A 27,540-nucleotide genomic window follows, 5' to 3' on the forward strand; every position below is an offset into this window, starting at 1 on the left:
AAATACTTGGATTTATCCAAAAATGATACCCATTTAATTTCTTTAAGGTTGATAATGCTGCCTCCTGTAACACACTTGTAGATGACTTAAGGCAAGTGGAGTAACAAGAGCTGTACCAACTATTGCAGGCGTGCTGGAAGATGCAGAAGCTTGCAGGGTCTAAAGCAAGCCAAGGACTTACAAGAGTCTCAGGCCACGTCTTAATTCAAAGGAGTGTATATTTGACTAATATTTGTCATGCAAACTTCTTACCCAGGATTTCCCAATTTCTGTTTAAAGAAACCTCTTGTGCCCAGGGACTGGTGAAATTGGCTGTAGTCCTGCAAACAGTAGCAAAAACCCCATTCTATGCTGCAAAAGCACTGCAAATACTTCTCTCAGAGGCAACAAAAATGAAAACACTTTGATAATTTCTGTTTCTGGGGAAAACAACATTTTCTAGCCATTACAATTTATTTTTCTCACAGGCTCAAACCTTTGCCATGTCAAAACAAGCTGCTGTGATTGTCAATTGATATAGTGCATGTGAATGCTTTCCTGCTACCTTGTTCTGTCCCTTCTTGCTATCATAAAGTAAGCCCATACATTCCTAAGACAACAAATACCCATCTTTAATAAGCTAATGGTCTGTGTAACATTCATCACAATGAAGCTTTGATGCTAGATTAGAAGCTCTAGGTATTACCATATGAGTAAATAACAATTTTTTAGCCAGGATAATAACAAGAAGCCTAGATAAGCAAGTCCTAGCAAATAGATGCAGCGGGCAATTGCTTGGCAGAAAAAGAAGCACACAAAAATTAAAAGTAAACCCAAAAGAACTAGACTGAAATAGAGAACTTCCTCTTGAATATTCTATTAGAACTGACAAAAGACTCAAAACTCTGAACAGAGTCTCTTAGTAAATTACATTTCCTAATATCATCTTCTAATAGCTGATTAAGCCCTGCAGCCCAGCAAGCCAAGGCAGCCCCGCTATCTGATCTCTGTTCTCACAGATACTCAGACTGTTCTCTCGGGTATGTAGGCTGCCTTGCCGGATAAACCAGAGCATAAATCACAGAAAAGAACTGAGCAACACATTCCCTGTCGCTTGGCTTTTCACTTATATTTGTATAAAACCACACAGGACAGCAAAATATTTTCATAGGTAGGAGGCATTTATCCACTGTAGAACAAGTGAAGTCAAAGGCCAGAAAACCACCACCCAGCCATCCTTGCTGCAGAGCGCTTGTTGGGGAAAAATCATCTGACCCTGTCTCCTTCATCTATAGTAGGAGTTCTGCCACTAATTTTAAAGGAAGGCATCTCATTGTCTCATTTAACCTACCCAGAAGTTTACATTAAATATCTAAATCTACAGCAGATTACCTGAAATCAGGATTGCTACTGGTGGGTTTTGCTGAGGTAGCAGGAGTCCATAAGGAGAAAGGGTTACAGAATCACAGAATCAAGTCAGTTGGAAGAGATCTTTGAGATCATCCATGACCAAACATCACCTTGTCTACCAGACCATGGCACTAAGTGCCATACTCAGTCTTGTCTTAACCACCTCCAAGGACAGTGACTCCACCACTGCCCTGGGCAGCCCATTCCAATGCCCAACCACTCTTTCTTTGAAGAACTTCTTCCTAATGTCCAACCTAACTTTCCTTGGAGCAGCTTAATACTGTGTCCTGTCGCTGGTTGTCTGGGAGAAGAGACTGACCCTCACCTGGTTACAACTTCCTTTCAGGCAGTAATGCTGCCAGCTGCCCCTCCAGTGAGAAAAGGAAATACCAAACTTGAACAGATTTCTTGGAGCAGCACAGTAAGACACAGTAGTCTGTGAACTAGCAGGCTAAGTGTTCAACAAAATGAAGAGTAGCAAGAGAGGTATTTTGGTCTGGAAGCATATGGTCTGCTTGGAATTAATATGCTGGCTGGCACTCACAAACTATGATCAAAGGTGTATCTTAAAGCTCACCATAGCAACCCCATGATCCAACCACTCACTGCCTATTTCTGAGAACAACAGAGGAGGAAAAGAAATAAAGAAGCTACATCATTACTAAATGCGTTTCTATATTTCTGCTCCTCATTTAATAGAGCTGGTGCAGATATGAGAGAAGGACGCAGGGAAGAACATCGTGCACTCAGAAATTTCCCAACTAGTATTTGCATTTTGGATCCATCTTGAGATTGGCTTGAGCTGCAAAGGAGCAGGGAGATTACAGAGGAGAGGCCAAAAGAGCAATGCTATCCCACACTTCCTTCTTGCTTGCAACTATAGAGATGTCAGAGCTTTCAGCTCGTACTCCTGACAGACTCAGTGGTGCAGCTCTAGATTTCCAAGGTCCCCATTATTCATTTCCCCTTGAGCTTCATATTGTGTGACCTCAAGGGCGAGGGAATTTGATTTTTATTGTGTATCTTCCGGAGGGAATTTTCCCATTGACACACCAATAGGTTTCTTGGCGGCTGACCACAAACCCTATACCTGCAACAGATCTGTCTCAGCTGGAGAAGCAGGTTGGGTCAGCTCAGAGATGCACCTTTGGGCTCCTGGGGGAGTGTCCCCACTCAGGACATGAGTGTGACTGGAGAAAGGGCTGACAGCTTCACTTTATTTTGTTTAAACACACACATCTGCTAAAATAGCACTTTGTTTCCCAAACTCTTCCATCTCCAAGGATTAGGAGAGGCAGTCTTTATTGCCTGGCCCTAACACCAGGTTAGGGTTGCCCACACCTCTCTTGGAGCTATTGCTAGGTAGATATCCTGGCAAAATTCAGACTGATTTTCTACATTGTAATTCTGGAAAGTCAACCAAGATCTTCAAGAATCCTGCTCCCAATAAGAAGACACCTGAATAACATGTAAAAGTATTTATTACCAATCAAGTCTGCCTGGCACAATAGGGCATGTTCATATTCCAAGTCTGGCACTGATGATGGGAAAAATCAATACCATTTTCAACATTTAGCTACAAAGATATTGCTTTCTAGCACCTATTGGTACTTAACATAAAATTGACTTTGGGATCCATGTTTAAAATGGATTCTTAACAGTGTCTGACTGAGTAGCAACAGCCAGACTGTAGAAAACAGCTTTGTTTCTTAATTCAATTTGTGCCTCACAGAGGATGGGGCATATAGCCAGATGGAGCAAAGCTTGCAGTACATTTTCCTGGGAGTTGTGCAAGGAGAAGTCAACAAGCAACAACTTAGACTACACCAGCCTGCTCTAGCCCAACAGCAACAACTTTCTACGCACTAGCTGCCAAAATTTAAAAAAATTAAAACTATTTACAAGAAAAAAAAACAGATGAGCATATTAAAGAAAAAATTATTGGAAAGTGTCCTCACAGCACCCTATTACTTGCAGTATTATTTGCATAATACATAGAGTGCTGAAGAGAAGCTCATCTTTACCCCTCAGGAGGTCAGTGACAAGACTTTCTGTGTAAATTTGCACGTTACAGGATGCTCTGAGGTTATCAGTCAGTGTCCCTGGCTGCCCCAGTGAAATTTAAAACAGCTTCACTCAACATTATGAAAACAAAGAAACTCAAGCTGCTGGTAAAACATAACCTTTTCAGATGACAGCTGTGAGGTGCCTCAGGTCCATGTGACATTTTACAATAAGAACTCTATCAGCAGACAGCTGCAGCACAAAAAGATTTTGGAATTGAGGTCAGCTAGAGCTGTTCCACTAACACCTACACAACTCTCTGTCAAAAAAAAACCCCTTATCCCACAGGTCCCATGAAATGTGGGACAGTAACACCCTTCCACATGTCCTGGGGGTCTGACTGTGCAGTTTCTGTGTAAGCAGAAAGAGTTATAGCCTAAGAGCAGAGGCAGAGAAGCACTTGCAGAGGATGTCCCTTCAAGGAGGGCTGGAACAGTGAGCCACTGAGCTCTTGCCCTCCTTCAGAGCCCATTAAAGGTTTCAGGAGTGTCATTCAGAGCCAACTCAAGCAATTGTATTTTTTTATATATAAAGCTTCCTGGTATTAGAAAGGTATAAACAAATGGTTCACATGGCAAACAATTCCCTGTCCTAGACCAATCAGAAAACACAAGATAAATGCTGATGGTACCAACAATTAAGCAGTAATTGTACTGCTGCTGGTCCTCTTCCCCCTAAAAAGAAGTCAAACACTCTGGTTATAATCTTTTCTTTTGGGCTGGTAGGAGAATTTTGCTCACACCTTTGAACATTTTGACTTGATCTGACAAACCAATCCATGGGAACAGACTTTCCAACACCGATTTACACTTGAAGAGCTTTGAAAAGGCACCAGTGATGTGATAGTGTTGGGGCAGGGGGAGAAATAGGAGAAATATCATAAGTGGGCCCCAGATGTGAATTCTTAGGGATATTGCTCTAGGTTTTTGTATGTCTCAGAAAATAAGGCCCTAATTTCACTGGCATGCCCTCTGACACAATTTTAGGATGCATAAGCAAATATTATGGGATGATTAAGCTGGTCAAATTCAAGACTCTAAGTAGACTTTTCAAGCTTTACACATGACAGAGCCAATCAATTACAATATACATTAATGGGGCTGGGGGACAATATCATCTTTTCTTCCGCTAAAGTTACACCTGATGTGGGGATTTTATTTAGTACATTCCCAGAAGTACACTAGTTCCTTCACATGTCTCAGGCTGGAAATGAGAGCTGCTGGATTTCCTCAATTCACTCAAAAGGGACGGTGGCATATGAAAGAGGGACTTAGATGACAGTGCTAAGAAAGGCATTGCAAACTTGCTTAGGAAAAGCTACTCCTGTGTGCTCTTCAGTGCTGGATAGGGACATATCCTGCTACAAATACACATCCACTATCCTCTGCTACTCACTCAGAGTTAGACAGTGTTCGTGCCCTGCCTCCTGGTAAAAGTGGAAGAAGCATTCATGTTCATACCTTAAAAAAAAACATGTGGAGCATGGAGGTGATAGGGTTTTACCCTTCCTTCCACAGAATCAACTTGTGCATGTGAAGCTAACCCAGGAAGAGTAGAAGAATGGTGAGGTAAGAACAAAACCAAAAAACTAAACCCTTGTCAACACACCTTTTCTTACCTGAAATTAAATTATATAGGAAACATACCAAATCTAAAAGGGGAAAAGCATATTTTGACATTAAATTTAAAAACTGAAGTGCGCTCTTCATGTATTTAGCTGCCAAGATAATTCTCAGAATGCTGGGGTTCCTCTGTGATATTTGTAATTAATAATTACAGTGAAAGAGCTCAAGAGTACCATCCTCTAGAAGATTAAGCGTAGCTACAAGAAAAAGCACTAATAGTGAACCTCAGCTTTGAGAAGGTCAAAAGCCCTCCCAGTTTGCTCTGGAGCACAGAAGACCCATGAGAATGAAACTGAGCTCTGACAGTTGTTGGTCAAATCTCAACAGCATCAGAAACCACATGAAAAAATATGTTCCACTCTGCTGGGGCTAACCTTAGGAGCAATGTGATACACAATACTTCAGCCCTTTTAATCCTGCACCACACTTGTGAAAGGTCCTGAGACAACGTGTCTCCTCCAGGCTCCCACACAGCACATGGGCCTGATTTCTCCAAGGCCGCTGATAGGCTGATGCCTTCCCCAAACATGAAGATCCAAACTCATGAACTGTAATTACCAACACTGCAGATGCATCCAGATTAAAGAATCAAGTCACAGGACAGGTTTCACTTTGGACTATCTCTTCTGGCTATCATAAACACAGTTTGGTTTCATCTGAAGGCAATGCACTTTGCATACTCCAAAACTGCTCCCCAACAAAATAGAGCACAGGAAGTGGAAGTTACTTCACAAGTGGAGAATGTATCTGCAAAGCACAATCCTTATCTCAAAACAAAAATGCTACCGGGAACACCCTGAATCCCCTCCCTCTGCACATGGCGCAGCACAGTCCTCAACCTCAAAACCAGATGAGAGTTTAAGCATGTACTACATTTCAGCAGGTGCTGTAATTCTGATGGTACAAGCATGTGTGTAAAAATAGAAACTCGCTTTTTCTCTCCCTTCTGAAACTTGAATTCACATATGGACCACACCTCATTTAATCCAGACTTAGAAAATTACCACAGCTGAGGAACTGAGGGGGATCACAGCTCCTCTTGCTAACACCACATACTGTGTTTTCACAGAGGATCCACACATGCCTGATTCATGCAGGTAAGCAGGAGGGAGAGAGACCACTCTCACAATCCTGTCATTGAAAGTGCCAATCTGACAGGCTGGACCATGACTGCCACTCAAGCCACTGAAAAGGTGAAGTTTGGTTTGTCTCCTACAACCTACAGACACAGCACTGCAGGGCAGAGCATCACAACACTCTGCCAGGAGTCCCAAGAGCTGCCTGTTGGTTTCCTGCCTTGACCACAGCTCAACTGTGTCTGCATCTCTTTGGTCAACAAGCAGTCAGGAAAGCGCCTTTCTTCCTAGCTGAGCTTCTCAGTGTGAACTGCACAGGCTCTTTTCCAACTACACTGTAAAACACAAAAGAGAAAAAATTCCATGTATCATGCATGGAAAAAGAAGACAAAAGACTATTTTGGGTGGCAAAGGCCTGAAATATCAAATGATGGATCTGTGGTCTGTGTAAGGAGTCAGCCTCACAATTTGCAGCCCACATTACAGCGCTCCAAAGCTATTCACGCGGATTTGCCAATGACGGCATTGTGTCTGAATGCCTGGCACTCCTGGACTATTCCAGAATTTCCCCCAATGCTGACTAGACACATTCTTCACCATGCTAAGGAGAGCATGACCCATTGCTTCAGGCTGGGGGGAAATGCAGATAATTGCTTTTGAGAAGCAAAACATCAATATTTCTCCATCTTCCAGGCTCACGGAGGAACAGCTCGACTCTGCTCTCCACCCATCAGACCAGAACGGAGATGCCAGGTCAGTGCAGCTGTGCACTGCCTGGTATTTATAAGGAATTTGACATTTTTGTTCTGATTTAGAAAAGCATAGAGCTCAATCTGTTCAAGAACTGGCTTTATCTGATTTGAATTGCCCTTCTGCCCAGTTGGCTTTGGTGCATGCTCACAGCACTGGTGCTTGTCTTGGTGTGACTGTTCAGCAGCAGGAAAGGGAGCCTTAAGCTCCATTCCCAAAACTGCCTTGGCTTATCCCCTCTCAGGAATATGCCCATGGACTTCTCAGAGCAATGGCAGCTCTTCTGTCCACAAACAGCTCAGAAAGCCACCAAACCTCAAAACATTAACAGCAATCCTGCCTTCCAAAATATAATTTCAATAGACTTTGTCCCCCTTAGATTCATTCTGATTTATGCAATTACAGGGTGTGTCTGTACTCACAGCTCTCCAGTGTGCAAGTGAGATGCTCTGGAAAAGCCTGGTTTCAATTATATGTGAGCAGTGGGGTATTCCCTCTTAAAAAATCCTACTCCTAACCAAACACAGCCTTCCAGGTTTTCCAGTGCCTTTGGAACATACTAATTAAACTTACAGTGCCTCAGTGACAGAAGGGAGTATTATCACAAACATGCAAGGAAAAACAACCCAAGACGAAGAGAAAATGGTAAATTACTTATGGGTAAGTTAGAAAAGAGTCAAATGGTGACAACTTTCCCCACATGGATCAGCAATAGGGAAAGAAGTTACTGGGAGCCATTTCCAAAGGAATTAATGTCCTCAGTGTTTATTTTCACCCTGCACTAGAGGTACTGATGGTGCAAGGACCAATATCCATCCAACTTGGTTTTTTCAATGAACCTAATGCTCACAGGTACCATTAAGGCCCAACAACTGCCTTCCATACACACACTTCCCAGGAGAGGCACATGTAAATTACATTATGCCAGTTAATTTACTGGGTTCTTGTTTGCTCAAGCACACCAATATAAGTGGAAAACGAAGTCAATGAAATTCCAAATCCAAGGCCTTACATGTTTGTTTGCACAGGCAGATAGCAATCTCTGCATGAAAACAGTGCTATTTACACAAAATTACTACATTAAAGAAAAAAGCTATATACAGAAAGTACTGAATTTATATTCTGCTATGGATACACAGCACTAGTACATACTACAGTGGGTGTGATTACATGTCAGCAAGGTCAATGTAATGAGATAAAGGGGTGTCTCTTTGCTCGGCATCACTGATCACACGTCCTACAAACTGCAGTCTATCATGGAACCAATAGCATCATTTTTCAGAGATTAAAATGAAATGTCAATCTCTGGATAGCCTACAGAACATATCCACTGACAATGAGGGGGTGGGGAGGTGGGCAGGGGGACACGGACAAACACATATAACCCACATATGAAGTGAACCGAAAATGATGTCACAGATATTGAACAAAATGTTTACAAGATAGTGTCTGGTTAAATAAACAGAAGGCAGACAGAAAGGAAAATGACCTTATTCTGCACAATAGAGGGATTCATGTGGGTGAACCAGATACCTGAAATTACCAGCTACTAGAACTGTATCACACATGTAGCTAAATCTCCACCATATTAAGTCCTGACTCAGTCCTGTTTGCAACATGAGAAAACACAGACAAAAATCACGTCAGTCACCTTTCTGAATCTGACCATTTTCCACCTGCTAAAAATGTAGCAGCATGCTGAACAGAAGCTCCAGGTGGTATAAATCAGTTCAGCTCTGTTGACACCAGGGATGGCAAAGGATAATGTATCTTTGCAGTAGTTGTTCTTCTGCAAAATCAAGCGCACACAGTGGTTGATCTCCCCTGGCAGCCTGCATGCAAAGGCATGAATATGGACATACGCTGAGGCAAGTTTCACAAACCCACTGTGTCACATGCCTGGTTGTGGAATAACTCATATAAGGGGGTCGTAACACTCCTCTGCCACTGTCCTTTTCTGGTCATCAAAAAGAGAAGACTACATGGATGACACAGTGGGAAAAGCTCTGCTTCAATTTTTCAAGAGATGTTTTCTTCTAAGGAGCTCTAATCCGCAAGACTGTAACTTTCACTCTTCAAACTGAGCTCAAATTCCTGACCTTGGCACTCCATCACAGAGGACTTGTTTTCACTCACATGGATTAACTGTCACTGAACAACTCATCCAGGATAATTGGCACAACCACTCCTCTTCTTCAAAGCTACCACTTCCTCACCTATTTTCCCTTCCTCCTCCAAAGAGTACACAACACACGGCATTATAACATATAACAGTGACTTTAATTACCACCACACCAACTGGAGAGAGTGTTTTCCTGAATAAAGCCTACCAATTACAACCAGCAAAGGAAGACACAGCACAGAGCTGGATAAAAAGCACCTTTGGGTGCCCTGCTCCAAGCACCAGGTGCAGTTTAAGCACATGGCTACCAACTCTGCCTGCCTCAGGGAACAGAGCAATGTGGGAGGAGCACCTGGCTCACACAGCTACCTTGCCTCTACATTACAAGTAAGCATGCCAGTGCTGACCTCTTCCTATGGACAAACCTGTATCCAATGCTCTTATCTGCACATATCCACACAGCTCACATGCCAGTGGGGAGGCCTGTGACCCATCCATGGCATTATCTTGGAGTTAAGTCCAATTTGTCCTGCAAACGAACAAACACCTTCCTCTGGCATTAACTGGGAGTGCAAAAGAGGATCCTTAAGAGATATTGGTTCTGTTGTGTGTTTCAACTAGGCCTGCCATGATTTGACATTCCATAATCAATTTCATAATTTTTTTTTTGTGTTAAACCTCATGGGACTGCTTCGAAAAAGTGTTTGTCAGTAAAACCTGAAAAAAGTCCAACATTTTTCTTGGAGAAAGAAAAGCTTGGACATGTGTGTGGAACAGGAGCTAGAACTTTAACAATTTAGCAGTAAAGAAGGCTTCTGAACCCCCCTCCAGGAAGTTCCTATTTTTAAACTGAGCTTCACAATTTCTAACATCCTTGAGATCTCCAAGACTGATGAAATTTTCCTGAATCTTTAATATTATCGCTAACAAATGGATGAGCAAGGTACTTCTTGAGAAGCATTGTCACAACTAATTGACTATACCCACACACTAGAGCTTTAATTTTGAACACCTAATCAATATGCAACCTATCTCTCCAGCCTTGGTCTTTTTCTCATTTAAATTTGGAAAAAGAAAGCTGGAAGAACAGCTAGCAGCCCCAAAATAGGGCACTATTTTGCCCGCTCTCCCATCAGCAATTCTTAAAGGGCTGCAGTTCAATGCCCACTGAACTGCACATCCCTCCAGCTGTGCACTCGCTCCTCTTCCCTTACATCCAGCAATCACAGAGCATCTCAGGATGTTCTTCAGTTTATGAAACACAGAAGATGGACCAGCTTCCTCTCACATCAGCTCAACTAGTCCCTGGATTTTATATGTGGGACACAGCGGTCTTGCACAAACAGATGTGCAGAAGAGCCCAATTATCCTGGCTTAGAGGGAACATCAAGTTACCTCCAGGAGAGCTAAGAACCCAGTGCCCACACTCTTTCAAGGGATTTACAGAGCACAGGAAACCTCCCTTGAGAAATCCCAGCCCGGATCAACTAAAATGAAAGCAGATGACAGAAAGAAGTTAAATGCTGCTATTGTAAAGCACCTTCTTAATTTACAGCACACCTCCGAAGCAGGAAGCAGCAATTAAACACCAGCCTTTGTAATTATAGCACAGGAGCCTGCCTCCACCCTCACAGCCAGCTGGAACTGCTCCCACTTCTGGAGAGCTCTCCAGCAGCCACGCTCACCCACAGCAATGCTGCAGCTCTTCATCCAGCTTTATACTGCCCCACACCACCAGCTCTGGACCTGTCTGAGCAGCTCCTTGCCCTGACTGGACAGGATAAGGACTTGGGGACACTGCTGCAATGCCAAATCTAACAGCAGCAAAACAGGACAAGCATCTTGTTTCTCTTGAACTGAGGCAGCTGGAAGAGGAAGGCAAGAAGCTGGGGGGGAACAAATGTCAGTCATCACACAGTGAAATCTTTCCTGACTTCATCCATCAGAGGAAAAAAAAACTAACAGGGCTGGTCCAGGGCCCACAGTCAATTAGATGCCAACCTGATTTATCTGCAGTGATTTCTGCTCCTACACCAGCTGTTCAACTCTCTCCTGGGCAACTTGATTGGGAATTTTATACCCTGAATGGGCCATTTCAACCACAGTATATTACCAGTTTCTCACAAATGTTCCTCACTGCTTGGGGGAGGAACACTCATCCATCAAATACCTTGGTGCCTTCTCTGCTTGCCACTTGCTGCAACTATTTGCTTTGGCACAGCAGATCTCTGGACAGCAAGCAGGCACACTGTTATTTTCCCCAGTGACAGCACTGAAAAAGGAAAGCATATAAATTATAGCAGTCTTGGGGCTGCCTTCATTTATCCAGCAAGGAATGGGATTTTTTTTTTTTGTACGTGCCTCTAGTGCTATTTTTTTTTAAAGATGCTGTAGAACTGCTCCCAGTTTTGCTTGCTCCAGAACAGACAGTGCTGAATATATACCATTCTGGAGGGCTTAGCAAATATAACTTCAGGGAAGAAAACTTTTTCAGCACAAGGCACCTGTACTCTGCATGTCCTGGGAGACTCAGGGAAGGTCCTCTGCCCTGTTTTTACACACATTTTGCATCATTTTACTCTTCTAGAGCAGCTGTTGTACAGAATACCAGAAAACTCATGAACTCCTAATAAAGGGCATGTCCTGCTTGCACCTACAAACATGGCAAGTCCTCAGCAATGCGTCGCACTGTCAGTCCATGAAAACTGCAAGGCCCAGAGAAACTGGTCTACAATGAGAGCCCAAATGTATATGAAGATAATGCCTTTATACATTCAAGCCATGAATACAACCCATGGGCTTGATTTTCTACTCATTCCCATCGTCCACCTTTGCCATTCCCCAATGTCCCCCCACTACCAACATAACTTCAGTGGGGTTTAGATCAGGACTTAACTGGATATATAGAATTAAAAAGAAAAAAAAATCCATTTCAAGCCAAGGAGAGATTGAAAAACAATCAGTCGGTGTCTTTGAAAGTATTTAGACCACTTCTCTTGGGAAAGACTGCAGGAAACAAAGCAAAGCAACCTGTCTACCTGAGTGGGGTGCCTGAAGCTGCAGGAAGATAGCTGTGGAAATAAAGCAAAGGCTCTGGGCTGCTGTAAGACTAATGAAACCCTGATTTAACTGGGGCTGCAATTTTTAATCTGGATTTTGGAGAGTTGCTGAAGCATTTCTTAACATAATTTTATCTAGCAGGCCCTGAAATGTATTCAGTGTCAATTGGTATCTTTTTCCTGGGACAAATATCTATACTGGCAGCTTCTACCACTGACACAACACATCAACTCACATAAAGGAAAAAAATCACCATTAGCTAAAAATATCTGAATGAAAAGAAAACAGTGTTTCAAATGCCATTGTATTACCCTGCCTTTCTTTCCTTGGCTCCCTCTTTGTTTTCTGTGGCCATTGACAAAGCCTCTGATAGCTGCAAAAACCTGCCTGATTTCATATTAGTTTTTAAATAGCAGTGGGAGACATTTCCTTGAATTACATTTATGAGAAAATGCAACCTGATAAATTTCTTTTGTAAACAACCCTTCTGAAGTCAATGAAGAACTACTGAATACATATCAAGAAAAGGCCCAGTAAATGAGCTGTGAAAGGAAACAGTGGCAGGCATGACGTGCTTTTCCCCCTCACTTTCCAGAAGCTGCTCATTAAGTCCAGTTTTAAGTGGGGTGGAGACAAGCCACAGAAATTCCCAGGATAGCACGGGTATCTGATTAATGAGGAATGTCACATCAATCCCACAGACTTGTTAGGAAGATGTGACTGTTGCATGCACACAGGCACCAGCATTCCTCTGTGTGTTTGCCCCAGAGCATCCTGCCCACCTGCTCCCTTCCTGTTCCATTGAAACCTTCCCTAAAATTAGGACCATTTCTTCAGTCTCATTCCATGTTTCCACCTTTATCTTCCAGCCTGCCAGTGCTAGTTAAACAAAGAATTTGGAGCAGAAATGACTGTATTCTGTGAGAGACACCCTCCAGAGAGCAGGAGGACAAGCCCATGAACCCAAACACAGCAGTGCCGGATGCTTTCACAAGGGAAACCTTCTGCATCCTTTCTAACAGCAGAAATGAGCATAGAGAGGAAAGAATGACCTCCAGATGTAAGTCATCCTAAGAAAGCTACTTTAAAGGCAAAGCTCAAGAGTTTGTACTTTTTGTGCTAAACACAAACCCTTATGGGCTTTCTCTGAAGTCTGCTTAGGTACCCTGCACACATCCGCTGGGTGAAAAGGAGCAGTGTGTCTGTTTGATACAAAGCAAGTACAGAAACACACTACATTATCCTGCACAACCTTTTAAAACATTTAAATACAGAAGACTAGAAGAGAAGGCATGAAGGCAATTCCCCATATTCCTTGGGATGGCAGGAAGCTGGGAATGCTCCTTTAGCCCCCTCACAGCCAGTGGGTTGCTCCAGCACATTTCAATATTTTACAAGGCATCAGCCATGGCCAGGATCAACATACATAATACCTGTAAAAAAGTAAAACCCAACAAGTTGCCCAGGAGTGCTTTGCCTGAGGTAATTCAAATGGTGAAACAGCATTTTTTAAAAATAAATCTATTTCAAGTGGATTTGGCTTGTTTCCAACACCAATTAATAGCAATATTGAACTCCTGGGGAGATAAATATGCAGCTTCTGCCTACTGGACTTTCATGTAATGACACTGTAAAAACCTAAAAAACTGATTCCATCTGCCAGAGACTACAAAAGCTGTATTCCCCCAATACTAACCTTTCTATACTCCCTTTTTTGAAAGGATTTACATTCAAATTAATTTTGAATTTGGCAGTAAGAGCTGCAGTACACAACTCCTCTGTCCACCACAGCCATGTAATTGTTATAATTCAGGTTTTTTAGGCGTGCGTTCTTAGGTATCCACAGCGATGCTTTGGGGAAGGGTAGCAACAAATACCCTGCTGCAAGAGAAAAAAGCTAGCACTCCTATACAAGACACTTTGGTTCATTTTCAGTAACAAAAATACACCAATTCTCCTGCTTCTTGTGCAAACTAACAAACTACCCTAACTGACAGCACTAACACTCATCAGCCTGCCCCCACAAACCTCTTCCCTCTGAGCCCCTTCACATCCACCCAAGTTCCCCACCATGGATGGTGTCCAAGCATCTCCAACCTGACTGCTGATGCTTAACCACTGCCCAGCCACTACTGTTATATTTAAGCCAGAGCCTTGCCTCACACAGAGTGATCTCTGTATCAGAAAGCACTTGGGGTAACAAGAAAAACAGCACTGCAGCTGCAAGCTCAGGCATCTCAGAGACAAAAATCAATGGGGAAGTTTGTAGGAAAATTAAAAAAAAAGGAGGATACAATGTTTTAACTGCATTTTTGTGCTTTGGACCTAACACAGCATTCTTAACAGGTAACATGGTAAACCATTCCTAAAAATTAGAAATATGTAACATTTTGTGAACCCCAGATTATAGAGATTTTGGCCCTTTAAATTAACTTAATGGCTCATTTTTCAAGTATCAACTTTGAATAATTTCTTTTTGCTACTGTATTTAACCTCCAAGGGACACTTTTTTCTTCCATCTTCCCCACACCCTGCTTCAGGAAAGGACAAATCACTAGAATAGGGACCAGCAACAACAAAAGAAAGCTGCTTTTTCATTTCTATGCATTTGTACCAGCAAGTAATTTATCCTTTACAAAGCTGGGGATGGCTGAAATTTTGTTCCAAGGAAACCATGCTCTGTTTAATAATGAGAACAATCAAATGCCATGATTTGTAGGAAGCAACTTTTTTCCTTGACCTTTTTATTACTGGCAAAATGTCAGCAGATTATTGAAGTGCAGAGAGCACAATCTATGATAAATAACTTTGTGTTGCCACATACCAGACCAAAACACCCCCTCCTCCCTGTCCACACACAAACCTTAGCTTTCCAAAACAGCTCTGATTTATAAAGAATTATAGATAACTAACAGAGCCTGAATGCCAAGTGCAATATCGTGGGTGAACAGGGCTTGCTCAATTCCTGGAAGCATAAACAAGGGGGGAAGGAACAAAAAGAGCAGGAGCCAGAATGCAGATTTACTTCTGTCTTTGACAGCTGCAAGATTGCTGCTGACATAGCACATGCAATCTTCATCCTTACCTGAAATGCAGCAGCATGAAAAATTGGAAAGGACCCAGCCAAAAAACGATAAGGCTGTCTCCCAGTCTTAAATCAACTACAATGAGACTTAATATGTTCAACCTACTTAACTAATCAAAGACATGTAAGGGATCGCCTGATCATAGTCTGCAATCACTTAGAGGGAAAAGATGTCAAAGGTGGAAGAAAGAAGGTAGAAAAATGCCAGATTAGAGAGAAAGCACATATCTTTTACTATAAAGAAAACTACAATTTCCACACATTTCTGAAGAGCACAAAAGAATCACCACCAAAAATTAAAACTTGCCTAAGGAAAATGCTGTAATTAAACCAGAAATTACTAGATGTAAGAATCCCAGGCTAAAATCCTTGCAGATACAATGTCAAATGAGATCAACAGGACAGATACAGCTGCCTTTAATATCCAAGATGCAAAGAAAAGCTACATTGTCCAGAAACAAACTCCAGCCTTCCCACCTGAGCCCACTTTCTCACCAGATAGGCTCTGCAACACTTGGCATCGTGATCTCCTAAAGTGCTTTTCTCCAGCCGCCTGAGCCCTGCACCTTGCTGTGCTGCAATCAAGCAGCAGAGCAGCCAGCAGTGGGCAGCTCATGCTGCTTGTTAAACACTTCTGGCCCCAAAACACTGCATTTCTTCTCCCCTTAACTTTACTAAGGTCCACTTCCAAATCATCCTGAAGAAAATATTGTTTTACTGACTTCAGTAAAATAAACCTTTTTCTTATTTCCCATGCTGTTTCATTTCCTGGTACTCAAAGCTAAATGGCACATATATTTACAGTACTGGGAGTCTCATCTGTAGCTCATCTAAGACAGCCTTACTGAGCCAACAGCTCACAGCACAGTAGAACTGCCCATTAAAAACACTACGGGATAATTCCAGGCTTCCTACAGGCACCATCTATGTGTACAGCTCAGCCCATTTTCTACACATTATTAAAAGCTACTCTGTTTAACTCACCATTTAATTTTGATGTTAAATGAAAGCAAAAAGCATGACAAAAGAATGGGAGTGAATAAAAAAGAAAGAAAGAAGATGTACCTGAAAACTTCCTAGTAGCTTTATCCAGAGAGCAAACAGGCATACTTCGGCTGGAACTGGGCCAGCAGACAATGCCAAATAACCCCAAGAAGAGATCAGACCCTCTCCCTGCCCTCATAACAGAACCCTGTAGGCCAACACAGGAAAATAAATAAAACCCAACCCCAAAACTTACTTTGTTCTTTTTCCGGTGCAGACAGAGGTACAGAGGTGCAAGCGATCTCCCCACAGCTACAGGAGGCCTGTGATGGAAGCAGGAACTAACACTGATCTCCTGATTTCAAAGCCAAATGTCCTAACCACAAAATAATCCTACTTGCATTGCCTCAGCCTGTCTCATCCAGAAGAACCAAATTACTGGAGAAGAGAAGGAGGGAAAGAAGGGAAGAAAATGGAAGGTTTATCAGGAATATTTCTGGTCCACCTGGAAGCAAACACTGCTTACATTGGTCCCCCGTAATTGCACTCCAATCAATTTAGAACAATGGTATGAAGTTTAGTGCTCAAAATACTCAGCTTTCTGAGAGTTCAAGCAAGGCTGACACAGACCTTCTCTTAAAGCAAGAAAAAGCCCCATATTGATTAATGCTTTTTATACAGGGGGCTGGAATACTCAAGAGATTAAATAATTCACACACTGCCTTTCCCCAGGGGCTCACATCTAGCCCAGATCACAAGTGTCAAGGACAGTCACACGCACTCTTGATAGACTTAAGAGGTAAGAGCACGGCACAAGTGCAACTCCCAGGAGATAAACACTTGTATGGGACAAGTCCCTGTAGATCAACTTGGCAGCAGTCCTAGCAGGGCAGCAAGGGAAGCCAGTGCAGGAAGGACTGCACAGAAGTGGTGTCTTGGACCCCAGGGTACAGAGGTGAATAAACGAGGGAACATGCTTTGGTTTTCCCCTTAAGAGCTTCAACTCCCAAGGACACAATGAAATCCTGCCCCAGAGAAAACACATGGAGAGGCAGGGGGTGCTTACAGCAGTTCCACGTTAAAAGTGGCATAAAAGATGCCATTCTCAATAGCATCAAGTACGCCAAGACAGTGAGTTGCGTACATGGGGAACACAACTCTGCACACCCGGTGATTTGCTCAGGCTCTCAAACAAGGGCAGTGGAGGGAAGCAACAGCACGAGGTGCCGCAGCTCCGGCACGGGAACAGCAGCAGGGGCGGGTGCTGGTGGATGGCAGAGAGCTGGGTGCGCCCACTCAACCTGCCCGGGGACTTGAGGCGCTGCAACTTGCTCCAAGCAGAAAAGAGCAGCAAACCACGGCTTTCTCTGCAGTGTGGGCAAGGCACAGAGGGAGCAGAGCCTGGGGGGAGCCATGCTACACTGCAGAGCCTTCAGAGCTGCAATGGCATTTGCTGTGTGCGCCCCTGCGTGTGCAGCTCCAGGCTTGGCTGGAGGGTGCAATCTGGTTCTTCACTCTTTTTCCACAGCTATTTTCACTTGGAGCACCTGCTGATTCCTTTCATAAACTGCTACATCCCTGAGGTACAAGGGCAGAAAACTCTTCTAGCAAAACCTGGGAGTCAGCAATAGAGAGGGGAAAATAAATTATTAAGGACCATATTGGGGCAGGTTTTCTTTCTTTCTGTCTCAAGGAAAATTTTAAATCACTTCTTCCTTCCCTCACTGTGGCTATGGTAATAACACACAACTATTCATTATCCTCATCTTAACTAGAAAAGGCTCTTTCAATTTAGCACTTAATATAATTACAGTAAATTAAACAGTGTCTAGAAAAAGTCTTACCTTTTCACAGCTATTACCTTACCTCTGTGAAACTCTATCAGTTAAAAGTGAAGATAGCTATTAAACAATAAGGGTTTGTAGCTATTCAGTGAGCAGAAGAGTGAGATATTCTGTGGAAAATTGTTCAAAATCTGTTTCTAAATTCAATACCACATCTCCAAGGCAAAATGGGAGAATCTCATTAATGGTATTGCAATGTCCCTCTCGCATTGCAAAGATAGTACTTGAACACCAATTCTCTGTTCACTTCCCTTCACCTCAACAGTTTCCTTTTTTAATATGAGTGAAAAAAAAGTCTGCCTTTTATAAAATCACAAGGTAAATTAGTGCCTTTGTGTGCTTTCAGCAAAAGCTCTCTCTGGCTAGTGATACATCATTAATGTGATTTCTCCAAGAGACACACAGGATAAAAAGCACTTGGCTGCCATGAAGTCAATGGGAAAACACACAGACTTCGAGAGGGTCATGATAAACAAAAAATAAAAGCCATAAATTTCCACACTGGTACTCTAAAAAAAAGACAAAGCATCTACAACAGGTACTCAGGAGAGGCATTTGGTAAATGGTCGTTCTGCGTTCTAAATAAATCAAATGCTGGGCTTGGTAATACTTGGAGTGATATTAGAAGCATTATTTTTAACACAACATAAGCTTACCAGCCATCAGGAATAAAATGTTAAGTAGGAAATATCTTTAATGTATTGTTTTTCAACAACTGGGAGAACATGAGTAATAATTAGCACCCAGCACTGGAAGTGCTCTCTGCTAACTGTGCATCTTGTGGATAACAACAAGTCTTCTGTTAACACAATGATGTCAGCTGACAACAGCTTTATGGCAGAGAAAAGCATATTGTGCATTTCTGGGAAAAAGAACCTTTAGTGTTGTGGGGATTATTATGGTTAAATTGCTTCTGAGTCACAGTCTGTTATTGCTCAGGGTTTCTCACTTGGTCCCTACCTACCTACCTCTTATTTCCTCATGGGTATGCACCTGTTCAAAGAGAATAAAACTGCCACTGCTGCACCCACTGTCTTAGCTCTTTTAGACAAGTTATTCAGTATCTTGCTTACATAATTAGACTGTTTTTATTTATATTACAGAACAGCACAGCAAAATCCAAGACAATAGTGCTCTAAATATTGTGTGAATTTCCAATAAGAGACCTTGACACCAAAGAACACAATCCAGGCACAGAGAGGATGAAAAAAGCATGGAAAGCTGATATTGACACACCTCTGGCCATGTACCTTCTCAGGGAACTGAAAAAGGAGAGACCCTGCACTACACTTCTCAGACATACTCATGGCTAGGAGATCCTCCCAGCTTCTCAGCACACCTCACCCTCTTGGAAAAGAAAGCTTTCAGCACCTACGCTGAGGGATTCCACAAGCCAGAACTTGAACACCAGCTTGGGAAAAATTAGGTTAGAAGCCTGACAGTCTAGGCTTGGTTAAAGCAGCCTCCAGCCTTGTCCACAAGTGGAGCTCCCCAAGTCTACTGCAATGCATAGGTGTAGGAATAAATGAGTGCAGGTATTAATAAATGACTGCAGGTGTGCCAAGGTGCCTCCCATGACCTGGAGTCCAGAGAGAAATTCAGGCAGTAATAGCAGTTTGATTACAGGCAACAAAGCCTGAGTGGTTCATCAGTCAAAAAAAAAAAAAACCAAAAAAAAACCAACAACAACAACAACAACAACAAAAAAAAAAAAACCAACAAAAAACCAAAACAAAACAAAAAACCAAAAAAAAAAAAAACCCAAAACAACCAAGCCAAACAAAAAACCCCCAAACCACGTTCAACATCCAAGAAATAGGTCCTTGTTTGCATCCACTGAACCTGAATTTAAATAAAACAAAAAAATCTTACACATGGTTATATACATTCTATCTCCTTTTGAATGAGAAAGGTTACAAAGGCAGTGTAGGACAAGAAGGCTGGGGCAAATGACAGACGTCAAATGGAAAGAACAAAATCTACTATAAATGAAACTGAAAAATACAAACACTTTGTATTTCATATCTAACACCTGTGTCCTGCTCTAGATTACAATAATAGAGCTCCATGGAAGGCAGTTTAAATTACTGCCTTGCCCATTAATGTTATAATTTGTACTGTGCATTCAGTGCCTACTGAAAGCCTTCATAGTCCAAGTAAGGATTTACAAATTTACAAAAAACAAAACAAAACAAACAAACCTGTTTAGACCTGAACTGTCTGACCCACATGCGAAAGAAAATGAAATTATCTGCAAATCCAGATTATTTTCCTTAGTAAGGTAAGGGAGAAAAATAACTCACTGCATTAGCAACTGTCAGGCTTGCAGCAGTGCACAAGGCTCTTTTTCAAGGCAAGACAGAAAGAAAAGACATAAAGATTCATCTTATAAAATGGAAATCTCATTTATTTGCATGCGTGCCAGGCGCTTGCCAGAATAACCACTCTGATGGAGCATTAATTCCAGTGGCAATTTCACATTCACATTTCAGGCATTTTACAGGTGAGCCAGCAACAGCTCCCTGAATGAACTGTGCAATGTTTGATAAAGTGTATAAAAAAGCCTTGGTCACCTCCTACTTCTACATAAAAGTGATGCACTCCTGATGCTGAAGTCATAGCAAAAAGAGATAGTGCAAAAATATCAAAACAATAACACAAAAAAATTTAAATTGTTCTTTTCATACTGCAAAGATTATTCACAATGATCAACAGTTACCCACGCCATGCACGGAGGAGAATTCCCTTCCTCTCCTCATTGGGACATGGCAATTTATTGCTGTGAGGAGAGAATTCTCTGTCATTCTAACCTGAGAAAAGAGCAAATCAATTCAAAAATGCAGCGCTAGCATATGCTTTCCACTCTCAATTGGCATCAAACATCACAGGTAAGAAAAGGCAAACTACCTCTGCAGCACTAAAGGTGGGATGGAACAATGACACTACAACAACTCTCTGCAACAAAATGCATTGGCATGGAAAATTAAAGTACCTTTCAGAGCAATCTCATGATTTTGCTGAGAGAAAACTGAAGGAGGGCTATCAGGACACTGCTTTTGTGCCTGAAGTGCTGGGATGCAGAAGGACCAAGCTCACATTTAAGCTTTGCACTCAACACAGAACGAGACATTTCATCCCTCAATGCCTCTCTGCCACATCTGACAGATCAGCAGCAAGTCTGCTTTTATCTGGGTTTCTGCTGATCAATTTAGACAGCACACCCTTCAGGACTCTACTACAGCAGCACTGCAGTTTGGGAATACACACAAAATAGCTATTACATTATTCCTTGGGGGTACAATTTCACATTGATTGATTCACTGACAGATTAGATAGGATGAGGCAGGCAAGCCCCATGTTGAGTTTCCCCCCTTCCCCCACAAGGAGAACTGCATGCATCCCAGTTTATTAAGGATTTCTCTTTAGCCTTTAGCTGGTTAATTTTTCACTGATGCTATAATCATGCGAATGGTAACCGGGTTGCCAAAACACTCAAACTCATACAGCCCTGCAGTCAATTCCCGGTAAGTTGAAGCTTGGCATGGAGTTTAACAAAACACATAGAAAAACTACTATCAAGAAAACTGCCAGCACAATAAAGTTATTGATATTGGAATAGAGCACAGGCCTCAGTGGCATGCTGCAAAAGGAAAGGCCAGGTATATAGCTGGCTGTTTATTAAACAAAGACGAGAATTGAGCCTTTTCAATTCAGACTTTGATTTATACACCTATAAATCCTTCAATGTGAAAGGAGCGTAAAGGAAAAAATGGCACAACTTCAACTGTAGCTCTACAAACACTACAGAAAACTGAAACTAAAGAACAAGGGATATGCCCATCATTTTTATGCAGCTTGAAAGAAATTAAAAAACACCACCACACTAACAGCTGGAATATTCTAACCTTCTAACCCTAATCCCCCTTTCACATCACTCTCCTTCTGTGATGGGCAGAAACCATTTACAGGTAACTCTTACTAGCCTGCTGTTGGCTGCTTCCAGTTTTGCAGAATATTCCCCTTTAGTCCCTTGATCTTTTTGTGTTTCACAGATGCATACATAGTACCTAGAGCCTGATGCAAGCACAACACTCCCACGCCTTGAGCAGAAAAAGAGTATTCCAATAATTAAGAAATGTGGAAACCTGGGCAGCTTGTACACTGCTCCTTAGTTCTCCACAGAGGCTCAGCAGCTATTTATCAAAAGGGTGTTTTTCAGGATGGTTGTCTCCTTCCCCCTTCATTGCATGACCAGAAAGAGCCACAGTGGTGGGGAGGAGCTGGGATGAAGGCAGAACATGTGATTTAGACACAGCCCTGTACAATTAAATGTACCACAACCACACAGCTCCAAAATGAGCACCTGGGAGGAGTTTGCTCAGTCTCAAGACGCTTGGTGCTCAAAAGCACATCATAAACACCAGCAGTGACAGTCAGCAGCCTGCATGAGGAGTGAGCAAGCCCAGACCCACACTGAGACATGCTGGCAGAGCAGGTCACTATCATTCCTGCCCAAACCCATGTGTATTTGGCATTTGGATTGTTCCCATTCCCTGAGCTGCTTCTTGTGTTTCCTTTACCTCAGTAACCACAGCAGGCATGCTCAAACACCTACAACGTGCTGCCAGAGACATCTCATGTTGAGGAGTGGAGGCGTGAGGAGCAGCATTTCTAGCTGAGAAAACACTGTGCTGTTAATGCTCCAAAGGCAGGGAGGTCAGGAGAAAAAACACTAAATGCAGCTTTTCCCCCAAATAAAACAGGAGATCAAATAGCACAAATCTGTGCAGTAGCAGAGGGAGGTCTGCGCTCTGCAGCTCAGAAGCAGCAGGGCCCTGCTGACACACTTCAGGGCAGTTTCATTTTTACCTCTTCAGCCCCAGATCCAGCACTAAAAGACCTTCAGCAGTGGCAACGCTGACAATCTCACAATTGCCTCCAGCAGATAACAGCTCCCTTGGACATGAAGTGAGTCTAACCCAATTCAGATTAGCTTAACTGAAATTTTTATGATCTATGAACATAATAAGAATTAGTCGAGTCTCAGTTTTGCTCTGAGCATGGCACACTGATTTCAAACACTGCACATTACAGATTAGAGGAATGGCCTTTCCCTAGAGATATCCTGGATTCCAAACCACAGCACTGTATCAGACACAGAGCCATTTTTCTCCTGCTGTAGCCAAGAAAGCACCTTGAGAAATATCTAATCCAGTAATGGAAACTGAACCACCTGTACTCTACAAGCCTCCCTCCCACTCACCTGATGAATCAGTGTTGCAATAAAGCACATGAAAATTAAATTAAGCACCATGAAAAGATTAGAGCAGTAAATCCGCCTTTCAGTTACTTTCATGCATCACTGTGATTAAATCATTCCTTAGGTTCACATTGTCCTCCTCAAACCAAAATAGGCAGTGGCCAGGATTATGGCCTGTATTTTCTCCCTCGAATCAGAGAGCTGCTGTCTGTACCTCCATCAATAGTGCCACAAAGTAACCCCTGGAGCTGAATCTGACTCCCTTGCTGCCCCCAGTCCTTTTGGCCCAGCTCTGTCCCCCTCCTTGCCCAGCCAGGGTGGGGATACTCCCAGGGTCACTACCATCCTACTGGGAACTGCCCAGCTGAGAGCACCCATTCTCCTCTTTGGGGAGGAGAACTTACCACACACAGAGCCTGCCTTAAGGCTTCTGTCTCTCCCTCCCCACTCACACCTTTTTGGAAACTTGCTGCCAAGGAGGAAAGGTGGCAGCTGGGGACACATCCAGTGCAATGGCTGTTCTCTGCTGTACAGACATTGCCGAATACTGTTGCTACATCAGTGCAAAGAGGGGGAAGGAATATTTTGACAACAAAGATACTGCACCTGGATGAAGTGAGGAGGTTGCTACACAGTTTAAAGAACTTTCCCCCTCACTTATGTTAAACAATTGTTTCACACTACAATGCTCTAGGTTTGCATAGCACTTGAAAAATATGGTTTCTGATCCAACAGTCAGTCACATGTGCTTATGTGTTTATTTCTCTAGGAATGCTGCCTTGCTTCACTTAGTGCAAGCTACAAGCATTTCCAAACTCCGGTTTCCAAAATCTGGTTTTTAAAAAGCAATGCCTATGGTCTCCACCATGGTATCTGTACAAGCACCTATAGGAAAGGTAATTACTACTGTCAATTAAATGTAGCCAATTAGTAACAGTGCAGTCTCCTTACTAGTTCCTCACCGTGCTGAAAGAAGTACATTAAAAATGCATTCCACCTACCAGATATGCCCACATGTCTAAAGAAATCAGGTCTCCTTGACAGCACGCCATCCCACACGCCACACCGGCCGCTTGCTGGCCTCCCAGCCCTGCCATGCCGAGAAGTCGGGGGGCAAGGGGATCCACCCCACAGCTCCCGTCACCAAACCCCAAAAGGCACACGTAGAAACGGCGACGCACAACCTGGGCACAAAGCACGGGCACAGGCGGCAGGTTACCCTCCCAGAGCTGCGAGCGCTCAGACCCTCGCCGAAACCATGCCGCCCGCAAGCCAACTCTGGGGTACACGTTTTACTTAAAAATAGCCAGCCTGGCGGCGCGGGGGACAGGAAGAACAGCTAGCATGGGAGGCGGGGGAATGGATTTATTGGAATAATTTAGGGCGGGGAGGGGGGGGCGGTATTTGCTTTTATAGGGTATTTTGGGGAGGACAGCTTCAGGGATTCAGGGGAGGACGTGGCTTCTTGGGGGAGGTGGGGATGTCCGGTGCGTCTTACCTGGCTGGGGCGGCCGAGCCCCCGCGCGGTGCCGCGCTCAGCACGCCGCGCCCCGCCGCCTCCGCATCGCCGGGACACGCGTGGGACGGGAGCGGGGACACGCGTGGGCCCCGCCGAGCCGCTCCCCCGGCACGGAAAGCGCGCAGCGCCGGGCCGCGGCCGGACAGCTGCTCGGGGGAGGCGGCGGCAGGAAATACCAAAAGACTGATCCAACCACGCTAGGGAGAGAGGGAGGGAAAGAGAGGGGGGAATGGAGAAGAAAAATAGAGGGAGAAAAAATAAAAACGGAGGAGAGGGGAGGAAAAAAAAAGAGGGAAGGAAACGTGCAAAATCCGGGCGGGATCGGCGCGGAGCGGGCGCGGTGCTCGGCTCCCCTCGGGAGCGCCCCCGGGGAGCGCCTCGGCCTCTCCCGGCCGGAGCTCGGCTCCCTTCGGTTTGTTATTACCCCCGCCACCCCCGCCACCCCCCCCCCCCCCCCCCCCCCCAAACACACACACTCCCCGCAGTTTGTGTCTTTCTTCTCCTCGGCAAAGGGAGAACCTGAAGCCGAGACAGAGTAAATAAAGCAAAACCACCAACCCTTTAAACAAGGATCAGGCGGACCCCCCGGCCAGCAAGCAGCGAGCCATCCCTGGGGTTCACTGACGCCACGCGCGAGATAATGGAGAAAAGCCAACCTGGAGGAATCACCGCGCTGAAGCCCTGCAGCTGCAGGAGCACTTTGTCTCAGCATCCAGCCACACGCCTCCGCCGACGCCGTGGCTCAAAGGCGCCCATGCAATATGCAGCCCTGACACGCAGCTGGGCACGCTCCCAGCTTCGCCTGTGCATCCAGAGCGAAAAATCAATCCCATGGCAAGCACGGACCCCTAAGCTCCTCCAGACGAGGACGACAGTCCAATCATCGCATCCCTGGTCTCAGCCTGCCTGCCCTTCGAGGGAGGCATGACTTTACAGGCAGCAGAGTGTCTGGTAAAGCATCACGGCAGAAAACGACCCAGCCACGCGCATTTAACTGATGCTTCCTCTCTCCTCCACTCTGCGGGTCCCACGGTTCAGCGCTGGACCGAGAACAGGAAGCCAAACAGGACTTCACCCCTCCTTCATCTCCATGGGAAGATGGGTAGGAAAGTCAAAAGGCACCCAAACTTTCTGAAACCAAAAATCACATGAGGGGATAATGTGACCAACATGAGTCTGACTTGCATCACTAAAGTCTGAATCACCCATGTACAGCTGAAGCTTTGGTGCAAAATACAGCATGAAGTTCAGACTCATGCTTCTGAAACCAGAAGCATTAAATCATGTGCCTGAAATGCTTTACTACCCCACCCTTCACAAAAAACGCCAGATCCTTTTTCTCTTTAGTGTGTGCAGGGGCAGAACCAAGACAAAGATCACTAGCTCTGGTATTCCTCATACTACACAGGAAGCCAGCTTTCAGTGCTAAAAAGAAGCAAATCATTATTTGAAAAGGTCTCCCAGATCTTAATGAAAAATCCTGAATTCATCCCAAGATGCAAGCTCAGCTTGGACTGGGGCACACTTTCTCTCACATACTGCCTCCAGCCAACTCCAGCCCAGGCATGGACTACAGGGCTTCATCCTGCATCACTGATATCCACGTACCTAGTGCCAGTAGAGGTAGCTGGTGAGCTCAATGGGACATAGACCAGAATGCACTGTACCTAGCTGGGAGTAGAGCATGGTGCTGGAAGTGGAAGTCACCATCCATTTTTGCTCTTTCCTGGAAAGAAACACTATAAACACAGCATAAACAATGAACAGCTCACACAGCCTAAGCTGTCCCTGCTATTCCCACAGCCCTTCTCTACCCATTAAATAAGCCCCTGAATCACTTGCATAGGGCAGGTGATTCTAAGTTCACCTGTATTTGTTGTGATTTCTGCCATCATCTGCAAGGTGTGGAGAGTTGTAATTATTCCAGCCGCTTTCCAGTTGGTTGGGATTTTCACTTAATCCTCACCAAAATTTTGCCCTGAGGGCAAGCCTGTACTGTGCAATGGGGCAGGGCACTGCATGGAGATGCCAAGGCCTCTCATCACCCTGGCTCTGGGCACTGCCAGGTTGAGCCATCCTCTTAGAGCATGAAGCATCTCACCCTGCCTCATTCTGCCTTCTCTGTCTCCATGCTGCCTGCTGTCCTGTCTGTTCCAACCACACTGGAGTCCTTTCTGTGTTCTCCACTCCCTTCACCCTTCTGCTTTTAGAGCTGGAACACTCAAATGCAGCCAGGTAGTTTGCCAGCACCTTGTCTGGTACAAATAGCTTTTTAACAAAAGCATGGACTTGACATTGGTCCACCTGTCTGTGTCCAGGCTGTTTTTGTCCCACAATGGCTTCTCAGCTACAGTTTTTAGCACCCTACCTGAATCTTGGTGGGACTTAGGGTTTACTTCCCAGGGATTTCCATTTTGAACATTTTTAAAAACCCTTTTAAAAGTGTTTTGGCTAAGATTTCTACTAAACTATTTTCTTATCAAGCAATCATTCCATGATTACTAGGGTTTCATCTGCCACATTGCTACACAACACTCATTTTATAAAAAACTGAGCATCCAAAATTATTTCTGTCAAAACAGTTAGAGACCCTGATAAAAGATAATACATTAGGTTTTCCTATGTGCTCTAGGACAGTGCATGAGGCATTAGTGATGTCAGTTCAATCGTCAAAATTTTGCTCCTAAACTGGAGAAAATGAGAGAAAATTTGCCTCAGACTGATGCTTTGCATTGTGCAGCCATGGCATTTCTTATGGTCCT

General features: G+C 43.9%; 1 protein-coding gene across 3 annotated transcripts in view; it reads right to left on the reverse strand.

Moving 5' to 3' along the window:
* Window positions 1–25,688, reverse strand: part of OSBPL5 (oxysterol binding protein like 5) — a 135,334-nt gene extending 109,646 nt beyond the window's left edge. For 2 of the 3 annotated variants that reach the window (XM_084207829.1, XM_084207827.1), the window contains exon 1: window positions 24,758–24,875. The gene's annotated coding sequence lies outside the window, so the exon portion shown is untranslated. Of the gene's footprint in view, window positions 1–24,757; window positions 24,876–25,434 lie in introns of those variants that run through there. The other variant, XM_084207828.1, reaches the window with a different exon arrangement.
* Window positions 25,689–27,540: the final 1,852 nt, after the last annotated feature.

This window comes from Fringilla coelebs (genome assembly GCF_963513975.1).
Source record: "Fringilla coelebs genome assembly, chromosome: 6".
Taxonomy (NCBI): Eukaryota; Metazoa; Chordata; class Aves; order Passeriformes; family Fringillidae; genus Fringilla; species Fringilla coelebs.